Source organism: Bos taurus, chromosome 9 (genome assembly GCF_002263795.3).
Source record: "Bos taurus isolate L1 Dominette 01449 registration number 42190680 breed Hereford chromosome 9, ARS-UCD2.0, whole genome shotgun sequence".
Classification (NCBI taxonomy): domain Eukaryota; kingdom Metazoa; phylum Chordata; class Mammalia; order Artiodactyla; family Bovidae; genus Bos; species Bos taurus.
This window is the reverse complement of record NC_037336.1, coordinates 72,380,366-72,396,905: the sequence shown is the minus strand read 5'-3', so window position 1 is coordinate 72,396,905 and position 16,540 is coordinate 72,380,366. Positions and strand designations below refer to the sequence as shown.

Sequence of the window (16,540 nt, the reverse complement as noted above, 5' to 3'; positions counted from 1 at the left end):
ACAGGCTTTTATTCAAGTAAATACTATCAAATTTTGAGGTTTAAAGGTTTGATTTCAAAGTTTGATCTACAAAATATCAAAACAACTGGCTATAAAGTGAAACTTCTATCCAGTCAAGGTTGTTTATGCTTTGCAATATCAACCACAGAGCCTAGTTGATTTTTTTAGGATATTCTGACAAATAAATAAACACAGACCTCCTAATACTCTTGTTTGCCTCTAATGTAAAATTTCTGCCATGCAAGGACACTGCGACCAGAAAAGTCTCATGAAACATTGTATCTACTACTCCTTTATAATGTCTTCTTATTTAGTTACAAAAATTGCTTAGGAGTTTAAAAAATTACAAATCATTCTCAATGAAATAGTGAGGCTTTCATACCTTACTGGAAACTGGCAAATGACGAGTCATCTTGTCTTGCCTAGATCCTAAAGTACAGATTGCCAGAGCTGAATTCTTTAAATATTAAAAATATTCCTTCCCTCTTCTTACCATCTTCTGAGACATTCAGACAAAAAAACATGGAGTTGAACTGAGAACACAACCTAGAAGCAAGCAAGTTATCTAATTATAAAAATGACATGTGACTTAGAGAACAAGCTTCTGTGATCATGGTGCTACCATTAATTTCCCTCTTTGGATCATTTTTAATTCTTTCAAATAGGAACCCGTTGACATTTCAATCATTGTGAAGATGTATTAGTACCACTTCTAACATTCTTAGAAAATGGAAATATTTAAGTGACTGCTAAAATCAGAATCCTAGACTGAATATGTTATCAGCTTCAGGGTTTTAAGGCCAGCAATGTCTAGTGTCAGAAACTTTTAAAAGTCATTTCTTTCATAATTTAGATGAATTCTGAATCCTTTTCATTCTTTTATCCACTTTCTATATCTATTTAATTTAACATAAAATAATCCATTCTCTTACAACATGTAGTCTATTCCTGGGCTTTATTTTCATAATGAAATTCATTTGTGCACAGTAATGAACCCCATGGTTTCATTAAAGGAAAAGAATTTAACTTGTCTTGCTTTCCTCATCTGTAAAATGGCAAAAGCTCTTATCACCTCTAAGAGCATGATTTGTGAAATGATTTGCTCTCTTGGTGTAGTTTGTAACCAATGCACACACCCACCACTCTCCTTCAGCACAGAGCCTGATGAATTCTCATCTGAGCTCTTTCCAAAAACTCCTCACAGGGCTCTACCCTGCCTAGCTCTCTTCACTCCACAAACTATCCCACACATGGTTGAGCTGCAGAGAAACATCTCACATGCAAGAAGCAGGTGTGAAACTGGCTTGCTCCAGAATTTATTACAAACCCTTAAACCCAAGGTCCTCAGCAGCATGTCACCATGCTTTCCCACTTGTATGTGCGCTAAGTCATTCAGTCGTGTCCAACTCTGCAACCCCATGAGCCTGCCAGGCTCCTTTGTCCATGGGATTCTCCAAGCAAGTATACTGGAGTGGGTTGTCGTTCCTTCTCCAGGGATCAAACCTGAGTCTCTTATGTCTCCTGCAACAGCAGGCGGTTCCTTACCACCAGCGCCACCTTAACTCTCTTTCCCACTTGCCTTTCTTCTAATCCTCCTCCTCCTACTCCCTCTCCCCTTCCTCTGTCCTTCTTCCCCTTCCTCCTCCTCCTCTTTCTTATTCTTCATGTTCCCTGCAATTGTTCATTTGGTCATTCAAATATATTTACTGAGGACTGATTCTCTGAGCAATTTGTAAGGTGCTAGAAGCAGTGATGAGCCAAACCAATGAAGTTCCAGGTAGGGCACTACTTATATAAAGACCTAGGCGAGAAGAAGTGGGGAATCTACGAGAAGAGGTGTATAGGCTGAGCGGCTGGAGTAGAGAGTCTGAAAGTAGGGGCAAGTTTGTGGAATAAAGTGGAAAAAAAAAAAAGCAATAGAACCTCACAGACTTCCTTAACGTTTTGTGTAGCTGCATCATTATTCTGAGCACAATGAGAAACTCCATTGGTTGAACAGAGCTGCGATTCCCTGCAATCTTCCTTCCCCAAAGTTAGTGCTTCTGCAGTTTCTGAAGTGTGGACTACACTCTTCATCTCTCCAATTCATAAGCTTATCTCGAGGACCAATTTCAATAGCCATCCCTTCCATGGAAAGGTTCCTCCTCTCCCTAAACCAGATGAACTTGTATTGAAGCCATTTAGCTCCTTATCTCTTTCAAGTACGACACTTCTAGGGTCTGATATGATAGCTACTAACTCCATGGGGTTATCAAACACCTGAAATGTGACTAGTCTGAATTGAGAGTAAGCTGACGTACATACCAGAGGTTAAAGACTTTTATGAAAATAAATCAAGAACATAAAATACTTCATTGATAACTTCATATTGGCTACATTTTGAAATGATGATATTTGATTATGTTGGGTTAAATAATTATATGTTCATGCTCAGTCGCTTCAGTCATATCTGACTCTTTGTGACTCCATGGGCTGTAGCCTGCCAGGCTTCTCTCTCAGTGGGATTCTCCAGGCAAGAATACTGAAGTGGGTTGCTATGCTCTCCTCCAGGGGTTCTTCCTGACCCATGGATCAAACCCGCTTCTCTTCTTTACCACCAGTACCACCTGGGAAGCCAAATAATTATATGATTGAAATTAATTTCCTCTTTCATTGTCCTTTTTTTAATGCAGTTAGTGGAACGTTTTAGATTATTGATACTTATGTGGTTCACATTATATTTCTAGTAAACAATACTCTTCTCAACTGTATACTTCCTGAATGGTGAATGTTTATTCAATTATGTATTTGTTTATTCCCCTAAGGAACATGCTAGCTCGTCCATAGTAAAGACTCAGTAAATACTGTTTAAATTCATTGCCATTCTCTAAAGTATTTTTTAAAAGTACTTTGCAATTTTAATACACTTGTCATTTTTAGAGATGTGTAGCCAAAACTCCCCAGTGAAAACAATGGGTGGGGAAGGCGCACGGGTTTTTTCCCCTTGGGCCCCGAGAAGGCTGATGTAAAGAACATGTGGTTTGACCATGGCAGACACAGTGGGTCATGACGGATGATTCAGAAGGTTGCTGTTTCCAAAACAAGAATTTTTATTGCAGTATGTGGAAGGAGCATTAAGACAAGAGGATCCTTGTGGTTTCTCACTGTATCTGTGGAAAAAATCTGCGGTTAAGGTTTAAATTAAACTGACATTAAAAGAGCCTTTGTAGTTACAATGCGCATTTTAACATCTGTTGCTATAGCTATACCAACACTGAATATTGTGAGTGATGGTTTAGGAGTGGTGGAATAAAAATGTGGTTTCCTGCCTATGATTTTCTAGGGTTGACTTGGTCTTTTTTAATGATGAGACATAGACTAAGGAAAATTATTAAGCGCGTAGAAAAGAAAACAGAAAGCAAAAATTATTAAGATTCCAAGCACTTCTGGTATGAGGGGAAAAGTATTTAGGACTTCCCAGCACCACAGCTGTAATTTTATGGATTCTTTTGTTTTGGGCAGTTTCAGGTTTAGAGCAGTTTTCCTTATGGTTCATGGAGGCTCTCCCATGGCAACCCTGCACACACATTCTCCTCTCTGTTAAGGGACCTTTGAGGATGAACCAAAAACTATTTTTCATCATAAAATAGTTGGGAACACCTCTTAACCAATTTGTAAAACTGACTGCAAAGATATTTTGTTTTGCGCCCTGGTTAAGATGTTTCATTTTAGACTAGTTTTCGTTCAATTGATTATGGCCAATGGGAAAAAAACCACATTATTGGATTTTCCTCTGAAGAAACAGAGGGGGAGCTGCATCCAGAATTAATAAACACCTCTCTAATATACCATCATCATATGTAGTTATGGTAATGTTGTTTCTGTTTGTTTCTCAATAAATTTGAGTAAGCTCAAAGAACTTTTGCTGAAAATAATTTAATTATGCCAAACATACTGTATATGACAAATTCTAGGATAAAAAGGTGCTTGTATATTTGTGGTGGTGGTATAGTACATTCTGTGGCAAGGCAGCAAAAACGAGTAGATAGGATTCTGAAAAACGATGGACCTGATTCTGATCTTACTTGCTCTGTGACTTTAGGCAAGTCAAGTGGCCTCTCTGAGCCTTAGTATTTTTTATATATATATACATAAAATAGGGATGATGTTGGCTTTGTGGGGCATTATGCATAAGAGGTGATAACTGCACAGTCCCTGGGACACAATAGTTCTTCAGTAGTAGAAAACTGGTTTTAGTGTATTGAGACATTATTGATGGAAACATTGGTGGAAATTTGACATCATTTTTACTGAAATAGAGTTTTTACTTGAATGAATGCTGAACATTTATGAATCTAGAGTAGGGAAAAAACATCAAACTCAGGTTCTGTAACCTCAGATATTACCTTACTCACAAATCATGACATTTTACATACTCACTGTTAATATAGGGCACCAAAAATTCAATAAAAACAAACAAAAACAACCTCTCGAATAATCATTTGAATTTTAGTGTATTTGATAGCATTTTTTTCCCCTCAGAAATCTAGTCTCTGAGAGGAAAGCAAGAAATTCTATGAAAACTGACTTTAGAAAGAACAGTTAATATTTTTCTTCTTGCTCATTTATATGCAGTAACCAAAATTAGTCATTTAATCACTGTTCTGAGATGATGCTTTCTTTACCAGGCTAGTATATGTAGAATTCTGAAATAAGGTCTGAAAACCCGGGTTAACTAGAAAATTAATGTCAATTACACTCAAGTTTTAGAGTAACTTCAAATTCCAAATGAATAAACTTTCCTTCTAGTCAAGGACTAAAAATATTTTTTTCACCACATGTAAAATCTGGAAAATTTTAAATATGTCTGTTAAAAACATCTTCATTTCCAGGAAAATGAGAGAAAATAATTAAGAGCAACATGGAGATTTTAAAAGGTGAAAAATAGTAGTGTAAAGTATATTCAATTCTAAGATTTATGATTTCTCTTCAGCTCATTATAAAATAATACTCTTTTAGAAATTCCTTTTTAAAATATTTCAAAGCCTACATTCTTTTGAATTAATATAATTGCATTTAATTGAATGAAGTAAATGAGAACAGAAACAAGATTATGTTAACCACTATCAGAATACATACAATATCCTTCAAGATAGCTAGACATAGGGACTTTAAACAGGCATAATTTCTGTCTAAGAACTAATGATTAGAGTTAAAAGGTGTCTCATTTTAAATGAGAAAATCCATTATATTCATCTCCAGTGGTAAGCGATGATTATTATATTGTAATTATATTCTGTACTGGCTCCATATCTCAGCCAAAGTTGCTGAAGAGTAGGAAAAATAATTATAGCAAGAAATTCTATGAAGTGTACATCAAGGAATGTAAAACTCGAGGGAGAAGTCTTTCGTGAGAATGGCTTGCATGTTGGCATCCGGGTTGGGTACACAGGGCACACATTAAATATGTATTTTGCAGGCTGATTTCTAAGTCACCTCCTAGCGTTGAAGTTATTTTCATAAGATTCCATCAGTAGTACTGAGAGATGCAGACAGTTGCATTAGGCATTACAACATTATAATACCATTTGTGTATTTCAAAAATAGCCTTTTAAAAAATTCTGTATTCTATGCTTATCTATATAGAATAGAATTTGTTTTTCTGGCTACACTCTCATAGAAAAATTTGTGGAAATTGTACATTGTTAAAGCCATTTGGCTGAGAGGTTACCTAGTTTGGTAAGAAAAACTCTGCTATTTAAGTTTATAAATTTCCTAACCTTCTCCAAGTCCTGATCTGTTACAGAATGGTTGGATAACTTCTGAAAAGCATCAGCTTTATATTTTGCAAAATTAGAACCATGTGAGAAGCTTTACTCAGAGGAAGAATATGCAGCTAGGGTGTTTAAGCTTAATACAATGGTCCACAAATTAGAAATATTATTTAATGAACCACAGCAAAGTCCAGTAAGAACAGTTATAAGAGCAAATAAAATTCCAAAGAATAATAAAAGAGCTGTAAGGAAGAGACTCATTTAATGCCTAGAACCAAAGAAAAAAGCATCATTTGGGCACTTCACAGAATGAAAGATGCTGTCCAGGATTTGTGGAGAGCAAAGTCAAGTGGGCCTTAGGAACCATCACTACAAACAAAGCTAGTGGAGGTGATGGAATTCCAGCTGAGCTATTTCAAATCCTCAAAGATGATGCTGTGAAAGTGCTACAGTCAATATGCCAGCAAATTTGGAAAACTCAACAGTGGCCACAGGACTGGAAAAGGACAGTTTTCATTCCAATCCCAAAGAAAGGCAATGCCAAAGAATGTTCAAACTACTGCACAATTGCACTCATCTCACATGATAGCAAAGTAATGCTCAAAATTCTCCAAGTTAGGCTTCAACAGTATGTGAACAGAGAGCTTCCAGATGTTCAAGCTGAATTTAGAAAAGGCAGAAGAACCAGAGATCAAATTGCCAACATCTGTTGGATCACAGAAAAAGCAACAGAGTTCCAGAAAAACATCTACCTCTGCTTCATTGACTACACCAAAGCCTTTGACTGTGTGGATCACACAAACTGGAAAATTCTTAAAGAGATGGGAATATCAGACTACCTTACCTGCCTTCTGAGAAATCTGTATGCAGGTCAGGAAGCAACTGACATGGAACAACAGACTGGTTCCAAATAGGAAAAGGAATACATTAAGGCTGTATACTGTCACTATGTTTATTTAACTTACAAGCAGAGTACATCAAGCAAAATGCCAGGCTGGATGAAGCACAAGCTGGAATTAAGATTGCAGGGAGAAATATCAATAACCTCCTTTATGACACCACCTTTATGGCAGAAAGTGAAGAGGAACTAAAGAGGCTCTTGATGAAAGTGAAAGAGAAGAGTGAAAAAGCTGGCTTAAAACTCAACATTCAAAAACCAAAGATCATGGTATCTGGTCCCATCACTTCATGGCAAATAGATGGGAAAACAATGGAAACAGTGAGAGATTTTAAGGGTCTCCAAAATCACTGCAAATGGTGACTGCAGCCATGAAATTAAAAGACGCTTGTTCCTTGGAAGAAAAGCTATGATCAACCTAAAAAAAAGTGAAAGTGAAGTCACTCAGTCGTGTCTGACTCTTTGTGACCCCATGGACTGTAGCCTACCGGGCTTCTCTGTCCATGGGATTTTCCAGGCAAGAGTACCAGATTGGGTTGTCATTTCCTTCTTCAGGGATCTTCCCGACCCAGGGATTGAACCTGGGTCTCCCGCATTGCAGGCAGACACTTTACCCTCTGAGCCACCAAGGAAGCCCAAACAGCATATTAAAAAGCATAGACATTACTTTACCAACAAAGGTCCATCTTGTCAAAGGTCTGGTTTTTCCAGTAGTCATGTATGGATGTGAGAGGTGGATCATAAAGAAAGCTGAGTGCCGAAAAACGGATGTTTTTGAACTGTGGTGTTGGAGAAGACTCTTGAGAGTCCCTTGGACAGCAAGAACATCAAACCAGTCAATCCTAAAAGAAATCAACCCTGAATATTCATTGGAAGGGCTGATGCTGAAGGTAAAGCTCTAATACTTTGGCCACCTGATGTGAAGAACTAAGTTATTGGAAAAGACCCTGATGCTGGGAAAGATTGAAGGCAGGAGGAGAAGGGGACAACAGAGGATGAGATGATTGGATGGCATCACTGTCTCAATGCACATGAGTTTGAACAAACTCTGGGAGTAGATGATGGACAGGGAAGCCTGGTGTGCTGTGGTTCATGGAGTTACAAAGAGTCAGACAGGACTAAGTGACTGAACTAAACTGAACTGATAACATGTATACTCATTTCACATACTCACAGAGGGCTCACCTGCCTTCCTGTTACCATCATTTGTTGTCTTTTAATTCTTACCACTTTTTAGATAAGTATGATCATTACCTCTTAAAGGATGGGAAAATACTCAAAAGTTTATTAGCTGCTCAAAATCACACTTATTAAGTCCAAGAAACAACACTTGAAATCAGATCTTCTAACAGTACTAAGACAGTGAGAAAAACATCAAAATTGACAAAAGCTAAAGCTGTGAATGGATACATGGATGAAAAAGTTGGATCGAGATCATAAAAGTATGATTATGGCCTCAATTCAAGGAAGGTGGAATAGAAAATGAGACTGTGAAATTTCCAAAAACTGGATCCACTATTTCATTCAGACCCCACAGGGTGACAGATAGTTACTTAGCAACTAATACAGCAAATATTTGCTGAACTTGATGCACGCAAGACTCTGCTTGGGGTGACAAGTGAAACAAAGATCTCTAAAGTGAAATCTTTATTCTTAAAAAATTTACCATTGAGTAAATGACACAAGTTAAGAAGTTAAGTTGCTGCTATAAGGCATCTATTCACCCCTTTACCCATATATTCATCTACAAATACTTAGACATTTCTATGTACCCTCAAGACAGTCATGAATAAGATATAGGTAATAAAATGATAATAGAAAATATCCTCTGCAGGGTAGAGATGTCTTTCAACAGAGAAAAGCCTCTGGAAGACTGAATGAGGCCTCTGGAAGACTGAGACTGGGAGAAACTCTTCACCTGGGAAAGCAAAATGATCAAGAACAGAGTTGAGGATTCCTAGGAAAATGAACTGAGCACACCAACCCCACACCTTTTCATGCTGGCTCTTATATGTTTCTGGAGGAAAATGACTAGGCAGGCAACAGCTATAATGAGAAGACAGTGATAAGTAAAAATATTAAAGCCTATGAATAAAAAGCACTTGGTGGTAAAATTATAAGTAAATCACTGATCACTCCCTAAGTCAAATAAATGTCAAAATCAAATAAATGTTGTGGAAATCACTGGTCCAAGGACCTGTTGGAAGTTTTAGAGTAGTTCTCAAGGTCTCCTGCAGTCTCTTAGAAAAAGGAATGGCAACTGGCAAAGAATCAGTCCCCCCTCAGGGGAATTCTGAGTATAAATGAAGTCCTCCTAGTTCATATACCCATGACATGTTATTTTCTCCTAACCCTTCTTGTGTGATATTATGGTGAAAAATTCTGTATTTCTCATAATCCCAAGAGAGGAATATACCTCATGGTAATCATCCATGAAAATAAATACTAGCTGGAATCTTTAAAGAGTGCATGAATCATGTTGCCATACAGTATACCGACTCATGTGAGAAGTTTGAAGTAAAAATGTGGGGTTCAAGGAGGAAGATACTTCATGGAGTTGTAATGAGCCTTCATGAAGATGGTTTTACTGTCAGGTTTTCAAGTTTGGGTAAGATTTGACCCTGCAAAATTGAGAAGAGATGAAGAATAAAAGTCACTCCTATTGACAAGAACATATGAGAATCCAGAAGCTCAACAGTCAAAAAATGAAGGATCTGAAGATCAAATCATCTGTTTTGGCTGGTACATGGCAGAAAGGTAGGCGAATCATGGGGAATCAGACAGTAAATGTTACTTGGGCCAGAGCATGGAGAGATTCCAGGTAATAGCTAAACAAAGTGACTTGGCACTTATTCAGTAGAAAATAAAAAGTCATTGAAGGTACTAAGTAAGGAAGTAATATAATCAACACTATGTTTTAGGAAGAAGACACCAGCAGGAAAGTGTAAGGTAAGTTGGAAAGGGGCAAAAGAGAAAGGGAAATGAGCAGGCTGCTGCGATAGTGTTTAATCACCACTTAACCTATGACTCCTGGGTTCCTAAAGAACATTCCCTATGGGACTGAGGAGAGAAAATGTTCTATTGAGCTCACTGTCTGCTGACCACAGTTCTTATTTCAGTGAACAGTGTTTCCTTAATACTCAATTCACTAGAGGCAAGCCTAGAATTCAAATTCCTTGTTTTCATATACTCTGAATTTTTGTTTTGTTTTGGTGGATTTATTACCCAAAGTACCCACCAAAATCCATTTTAAAACTTTTATTTCACATTTTTGAAAGATTCTTTCCTATTTTTTGATTAATTAGGATTAATTTCTTTTATATCAGAATGTGTGCTTAGTTGCTCAGTCGTGTCCAACTCTTTGCAACCCCATGGACCGTAGCCCACCAGGCTCCTCTGTCCATGGGGATTCTCCAGGCAAGAATACTAGAGTGGGTTGCCATGCCCTTCTCCAGGAGATCTTCCCAAGCCAGGGATCGAACCCAGGTCTCCCACATTGCAGGCAGATTCTTTACCATCTGAGCTTGCCAGACCAAGTATTTGCCCTATATTTCTTTATGAAATAAAACTATTTACCTTATGTAACCCTGGACATGGCCAGTCAAATGATTTAACACTTTTTATTATCTTCTGGCACTTGGTGGAGGGTTGAGAGATAGCTGGATTATGGAAAGAAATGAAATTTTGGTCATTATTGATTTCGGATATAAATAAAGACCATAAAATCCAAACTGTAAGAACAATTTGAGTTCAAGCAATTGGACAGTTTTTATGCTATATACAATCTTCATCATATAGTCTGCTCTGTCATTTGCACAAAGAATAACCTGAATTCCATCTTCTCTTTCCCCAAACAAGGGCTGATGTTCAGTTGATATGCATTGGCAACACATACTGATTCTGAAGTACTGAAATATTTCTATAAGGGTTAGTATAGCCACTATCCAGAGCCTTCTGAGTGTTTTCTCCCTCCAACCAACCCAGCTGTTCTTGCCTGCCCCAAAGGACTCTTCAAGAACTCTCTACAATCTAAAAGCAAAGAAGTGAAATTGGAACAGTAGGAGCCCCAGACAAACCTGCCTGGGCCCTACAGACAATGTCTTGTGCTCTGTGTCCCTGCTGTTCAACTGGTGAAATATTTTGAATTATATCTACCTAAAAGCAACTTTCTTTTCCCAGGGAATTATATTCCTTGCATCTAATTACAATAAAAGTAAACAAATTTTTTTAAAAAACTGCTTACTTTATCTGGAATCTGGGTGTGACGTGTCTCTGCTTCTCAGTTCTGCCTCTCACTAGGTGGATTATTATCTCAGGCTTTTTCATGTGACAAGAGATAGGCTGCTGGTATTTCCTCAAGACACTTCCCTGCTGCTGCTGCTGCTGCTAAGTCGCTTCAGTCGTGTCTGACTCTGTGCGACCCCATAGACGGCAGCCCAACAGGCTCCCGCGTCCCTGAGATTCTCCAGGCAAGAACACTGGAGTGGGTTGCCATTTCCTTCTTCAATGCATGAAAGTGAAAGTGAAGTCGCTCAGTCGTGTCCGACTCTTCGCTACCCCATGGACTGCAGCCTACCAGGCTCCTCCGTCCCTAGCATCTGCTATCCAAAAAGAAGAAAACTCTACCTCCCAGTTTCTGTATGAAAAGATTGCAGAGAAGGATCCTGATTGGTGCTGATTAGGTCACGTGCCAACTCTTGAACCAATCACCGTGGCCAGAGGCATGAGATTTTAAACCGTTGTCTTTGCCTGAAAGTTATACATGATGCTCTCCCCATAAAGCTGAAAAGTTTGCTATTTCCTTTTGAGTTTAATGAGGACCATATTACTATAATGCATTAATATGTATTTCTGGATTATATACTCCTTTCTCATTTACTTATTTTTCCTTCAACAACACTTCAGCTGATGAAGCAAAGTATTGCTATGCTTTGGCAGATAACAGCATTTCTGGAAAGGGTGGGATCTCTAGGGATAATGTTTGCTGGACTCTCTCTGATTCTAATTCTTTGTTTTAATATTATTATTAGTTTTTTTCACATCCCCAGAATTCATCTGTCCTGAAAAAAAAATGTCTTTTTCTCCTTCTCCACTTACACAGATTCATAGTAATGATTATTTTCTTCTGTCTCAATTGTCCTGAGGTCGCAGTGAGTTTTCAGATTTCAGCAGTTTTCATAGGACTTTCAAACATCTGCAATTCATTCTGAATCCCTTCTCCCATCTCCCACAGTTTCAGTACCTCACAAAATTCTTGAACATAGTAAGAGACTTACTAAATATCTATTTATTAGTTTTGACTCCCTTCTTGTTTTCAGGGAACAGTTAAATCTTAGCATTTTCTTTATAAAACATGAAGTGAGGGAAAAAATAGAATACTGAAATAGAAACCATTACCAATGCAGCACAAGCATCATTTGGAGGAAAACTGTTTTTGCATAAAATTGAAACTGACTGTACTGTGCAATTTCTTTTATAAGAAGATTCGAGGAAGAAGCAGGAACATCAGGGAGTAGTAATAAGCCCCCATTTTGGATGTTAATCATCCTCCCTTTCATTTAGCACTTGCAATTTAATTAAGGAATGTACACTGTTCAAATAATGAGACTTTCATTCAGTCTGTATCATTGCAATTTAAATGGATTCTCTAACAACTGCCCTTAAGACCATAAGATTATTTTAAGAGCCCTGTGAGGTTGTTCTTTTTTTTTTGTCTTTTTTTTCCAGTTTATCTAATGGAGGTAATACAGTTGTGGATGAATGTGACTGGATTGGCAAGCAGAGAGAAAATGTAGTGGGTAAAAATAAATGTCACTTGATCATTTGTTCATTCAACAGGCTAAGCACAGCACACTGTAGAAGTAGGAGTTCCAGACTGTCGTAGCAGAACCCAATGAAGAAATGGCCTTGAATCTGTGATGTGGCTGAAAGGCACTGTGGGGCTTACCCACTCTAAGCTCTTCATTTCACAGATAAGGGCAGTGAAATTAAGTGACTTGCTCACATGAATGCAGAGCTAGAATGGGAATCCTTTTCTCCTAAATCAGTTCATTCATTTCTGTAGAAAACCATTTTTATATTTTAAATGTTTTTTCTGTTCAGTAAACTGTGAGAAAACCCAAATAACTTATAAACTGACTGTTTCACTCCAGAATAACAGGTGACTCAGCAATGAAGAATCCATCTGCCAGTGCAGGAGACGTGGGTTAAATCCCTGGGTCGGGAAGATACCCTGGAGAAGTAAATGGCAACCCACTCCAATATTCTTGCCTGGGAAATCCATGGACAGAGGAGCCTGGTGGGCTACTATCCATGGGGTAGCAAGAATCAGACACGACTTAGGGACTAAACCACCACCACTAAACCACCACTGTACCTAGATTATTAAGGAATTTAACCGTTGTATGAAATAATAAACCTCTGACACTATATTACATTTGGGGTAGGGAAAGAGATGGATCTCAAGGATGATAAGGTAGCATTCCAACAGCAGATGCAGATGGCACTTCCACTCTACATTATCCTCAGGGATAACCCCTCCCAGTGCCCCCTCCTGGGTCTGCCCCACCCCCCGTCACCTCCTGCCCTCCTATCCGACGCCCTCAGACCACTAAGGCCCCATTCTTTTCATGCTTCATTCAGTTTTCCCTGACCTTCACCCAGACACAGAGAGCTTGAAAATAAAATATTAAATTGTTAAAAATCACTGGTGAACCTAAATTTTTTAAAAAGGTCCCCTGGGTTTAGAAACGCACGTAGAAGATGTGCCTCCCCAGGATGCCCTCTGTACACAGTGCTCACTCCTCTCATCAAGGCTGCCTTTCCCCAGCATGTATTCTAACCCATTCAGTTCAGTCGCTCAGTTGTGTCCAACTCTTGCGACCCCATGGACTGCAGCACGCCAGGCCTCCCTGTCCATCACCAACTCCCAGAGTTTACTCAAACTCACGTCCACTGAGTCCTGTGTGTGTACATTTGCGGTCGGTTGTGTCCTAGTTGTCCCTAATGATGACAGCTAGCTTTAGCACTGTTTTACAGCTGTTAATTTCCATGTTGATTCTTAAAGACAATTGCTTCTTATTTTTTCTTCACTGTGCCTTAAATGGTATCAGGCTTTAAGCCAACAAAGAAATATTTCTTTATAACTTACTATATGTTGGGATCCGTGCTCTGGGGCATAATAGTGAGCCTCTTTCCTTGGAAGCTTCAGCTCAAAGTCAAGGCTGACAGGAAATGGGGAGGGGGATGGGCTTAGGAAGAAGGAACACACAAAAGAAACTTTGTAAATGCTACATTAATGAATAAATGAGAAAACAGTGTCTTTCTCCTTGTGAAACTCACATTCTAGTAGGAGAAACAGACAAGTAAACCAGAGTGAATGGGTGTTTCCATTTGAACAAATAAATACCCTAGTGGGTCAAGGGGTGGTGAGAAGTCAGACAATAGCCGACTGTCCCAAGTGTGTGACACTTAGCAAGGCTGACCCAGATGGACAAGATGGGTTGGAGGGAAGAGTTTGTATACAGTTAAAGACTTAAGAAACCAGTCTTTAAGACATCTGCAAATTAATGACATGGTGGAAGAACTGGATGCCCTGGGGACGTGATGGCAAAGGAGAATCCAGATCTTAGGGGAATTGGTATCCCAGGCCAAGGAGTTTAGACTTTACCATTTAGATGAGTGTTCATCAATTTGTGTGTCACCTGTTAGTGGGTGATGAATCGTCAGTGGGTTGCATCATTTAATAAGCATTTTAAATGAATACATTAGAATAGAAAATGTCAGGGCATTTCATGTGAAAAGAGTAAGTTTGGAGGTAGATCAATTGTTTCAGTTATATCTCTCTACATTATTATATACGTGTATGTGCACAGGATTTTCTTCTCTCCTTTTTTCTCTCTCAGCTGCGCCTGCAGCTTGTGGGACCCCAGTTCCCCAGCCAGGGGTTGAACCCAGGTCATGGCAGTGAAAGTGTGGCGTCCTAACCGCTCGACTACCAGGGACTCTACAGGATTTTCTTACAGCACATCCACCCTTACCAAACAGGTTTGAAAGCCACTGCTGCCATAGTGGGGAAACCATTGAAGAGTTTAAAGCTGGGACAAGATCAGCTTTTGCATTTTGAAAAATGCCATGGTTTCAGTAAGAATGGATTAAAGGGTCAAGGCTATTTAGGACTTGGCTTGAAGAAATCAGATAAAGACAATAAAATCATGTTTCTCAGATGGAGAAAAGGCTGTAGACTTGAGAGCTGCCTGATAGAGTGATTTGCTGACTCATTCCCCCTTTTCACCTGTACTGCTACTCTTCTTTTTTGGCCCTTATCATTTCTTTTCTAATCAACGACTCCTGACTCATCCAGTTACTTGTGTCCTGCTGCTGCTGCTAAGTCGCGTCAGTCGTGTCCGACTCTGAGCCACCCCATAGACGGCAGTCCACCAGGTTCTCCCGTCCCTGGGATTCTCCAGGCAAGAACACTGGAATGGGTTGTCATTTCCTTCTCCAACTTGTGTTCTAGACTGGCTCAAATCATCCTTTGTATTGCACTGAAAGATAAACTGGACCAGGCCATTCTCCTGCTTTAAATACTTCAGTGACCACTCATCACCTCACGACCCAACCTTTCTATTAAGCTTCAGTTCCTGCCTCTCCTTTTGGCCTTATTTTCAATACATCCTGTGCAGATTCTTATCTCTGTGTTTTGGCTTTTGTCATCCTCTCTGCTGGAAGTGTCCTTCTTATTTCAATTCACCTGGCTTCCTTTAACTCAGCCTTCAAGACTCAGTTTAACCATCACTTCCTCCAGGAAGCCTTCCTTGATTTCTCCCAATGGGAGAAATGGGCCAAATACCTCCCATTTTTTTCTGTCATGGCACTTTACATAAAACTCTCTCAGGGCTTGGAACCATAATTATAATAGTTAATATAGTAATCATGTGTTCACCCAGTGCCAAGCACTGAGTTTACTTGCATTATCTCATCTAGTTCTCACAAAACCCTGATGAGATTGGTATTATTATTATCTTCATTTTACAGATGTAGAAACTGAGCTTTGAGAAGGCTCGATCAGTTGCCTAAGCAGGGCTTTGCAGCCAGGAAGTGTGGTTCTACAGCTCATGTTTTTAACTATTTGCTACATTAACACACACTATGATGTGATAAACCACAGGTTCCTGGGGTTGTACCCTCTGAAATGCAAGCGACCGCACTCAAAGGTCACTCAAGCAATTACATTTCTTTGTGTCTCCACCAGCCAGCATAATGCCAGGCGGAAGAGTTGAACTTTTGTTAAAACCATTAAATGCTACAGAGTTTGCCAACCAGGTTAACTACTGAGAAGGACCCATTGGATTTGGGAATGAAGTTTGTTGGCATCTCAGTAAAAATTTGTGTTAATGGAATAAGACTCTTTGTCACCTTCTTCCCTTTAGTCCCAGAAAATATAAAGTGATCTATAACATTCGTTTAACGGATAAATTGCCATGGGTTGAGGAGTAAATGAAAGGTAAAGAGATGGAGATGGTGTTTTCATGCAGCTTAGCTAAGAAGGAAAAGGGCTGCAGTGGTGGTGAAAGGGTTTTTAGAACCAGGAGGTTGGTGGGTGAAAAGGTGGTCTTATATGTTTAGTTAGTTTGATGGTTTTTTAGAGATATTGCAAGAACAATATGCTAGGAGACAGTAGCCAAGAGAGAAGTAAAAAATCCTGGAACAGAGGACTGTCAGAGGAGCCAAAGCGTGTGTGGGTGGGTTAGCTGTGGCCAGGCTAGCCAGGTTCTTTCCGGGGGAACAGCCCAGCCTTGCCATTTTCGCTGAGTCTTATTTTTTCAATTCAAAAAGCAAATGGCACATACTGTTCCTTACAGATATTACTTGAAATAATTCTCTTCTA

General features: G+C 39.1%; 1 protein-coding gene and 1 long non-coding RNA gene across 2 annotated transcripts in view; one reads left to right on the top strand and one right to left on the bottom strand.

Annotated features, from left to right (window-relative positions):
• Window positions 1–16,540, top strand: part of SGK1 (serum/glucocorticoid regulated kinase 1) — a 112,633-nt gene that overhangs the window by 21,712 nt on the left and 74,381 nt on the right. The gene's annotated exons all lie outside the window — the stretch shown is intronic.
• LOC112448063 (uncharacterized) lies at window positions 831–11,276 on the bottom strand. The gene is made up of 3 exons (XR_003036414.2): window positions 10,895–11,276; window positions 10,228–10,310; window positions 831–2,606 (listed from the first exon to the last, which is right to left on the bottom strand). It is a non-coding gene; the product is annotated as an uncharacterized lncRNA (long non-coding RNA).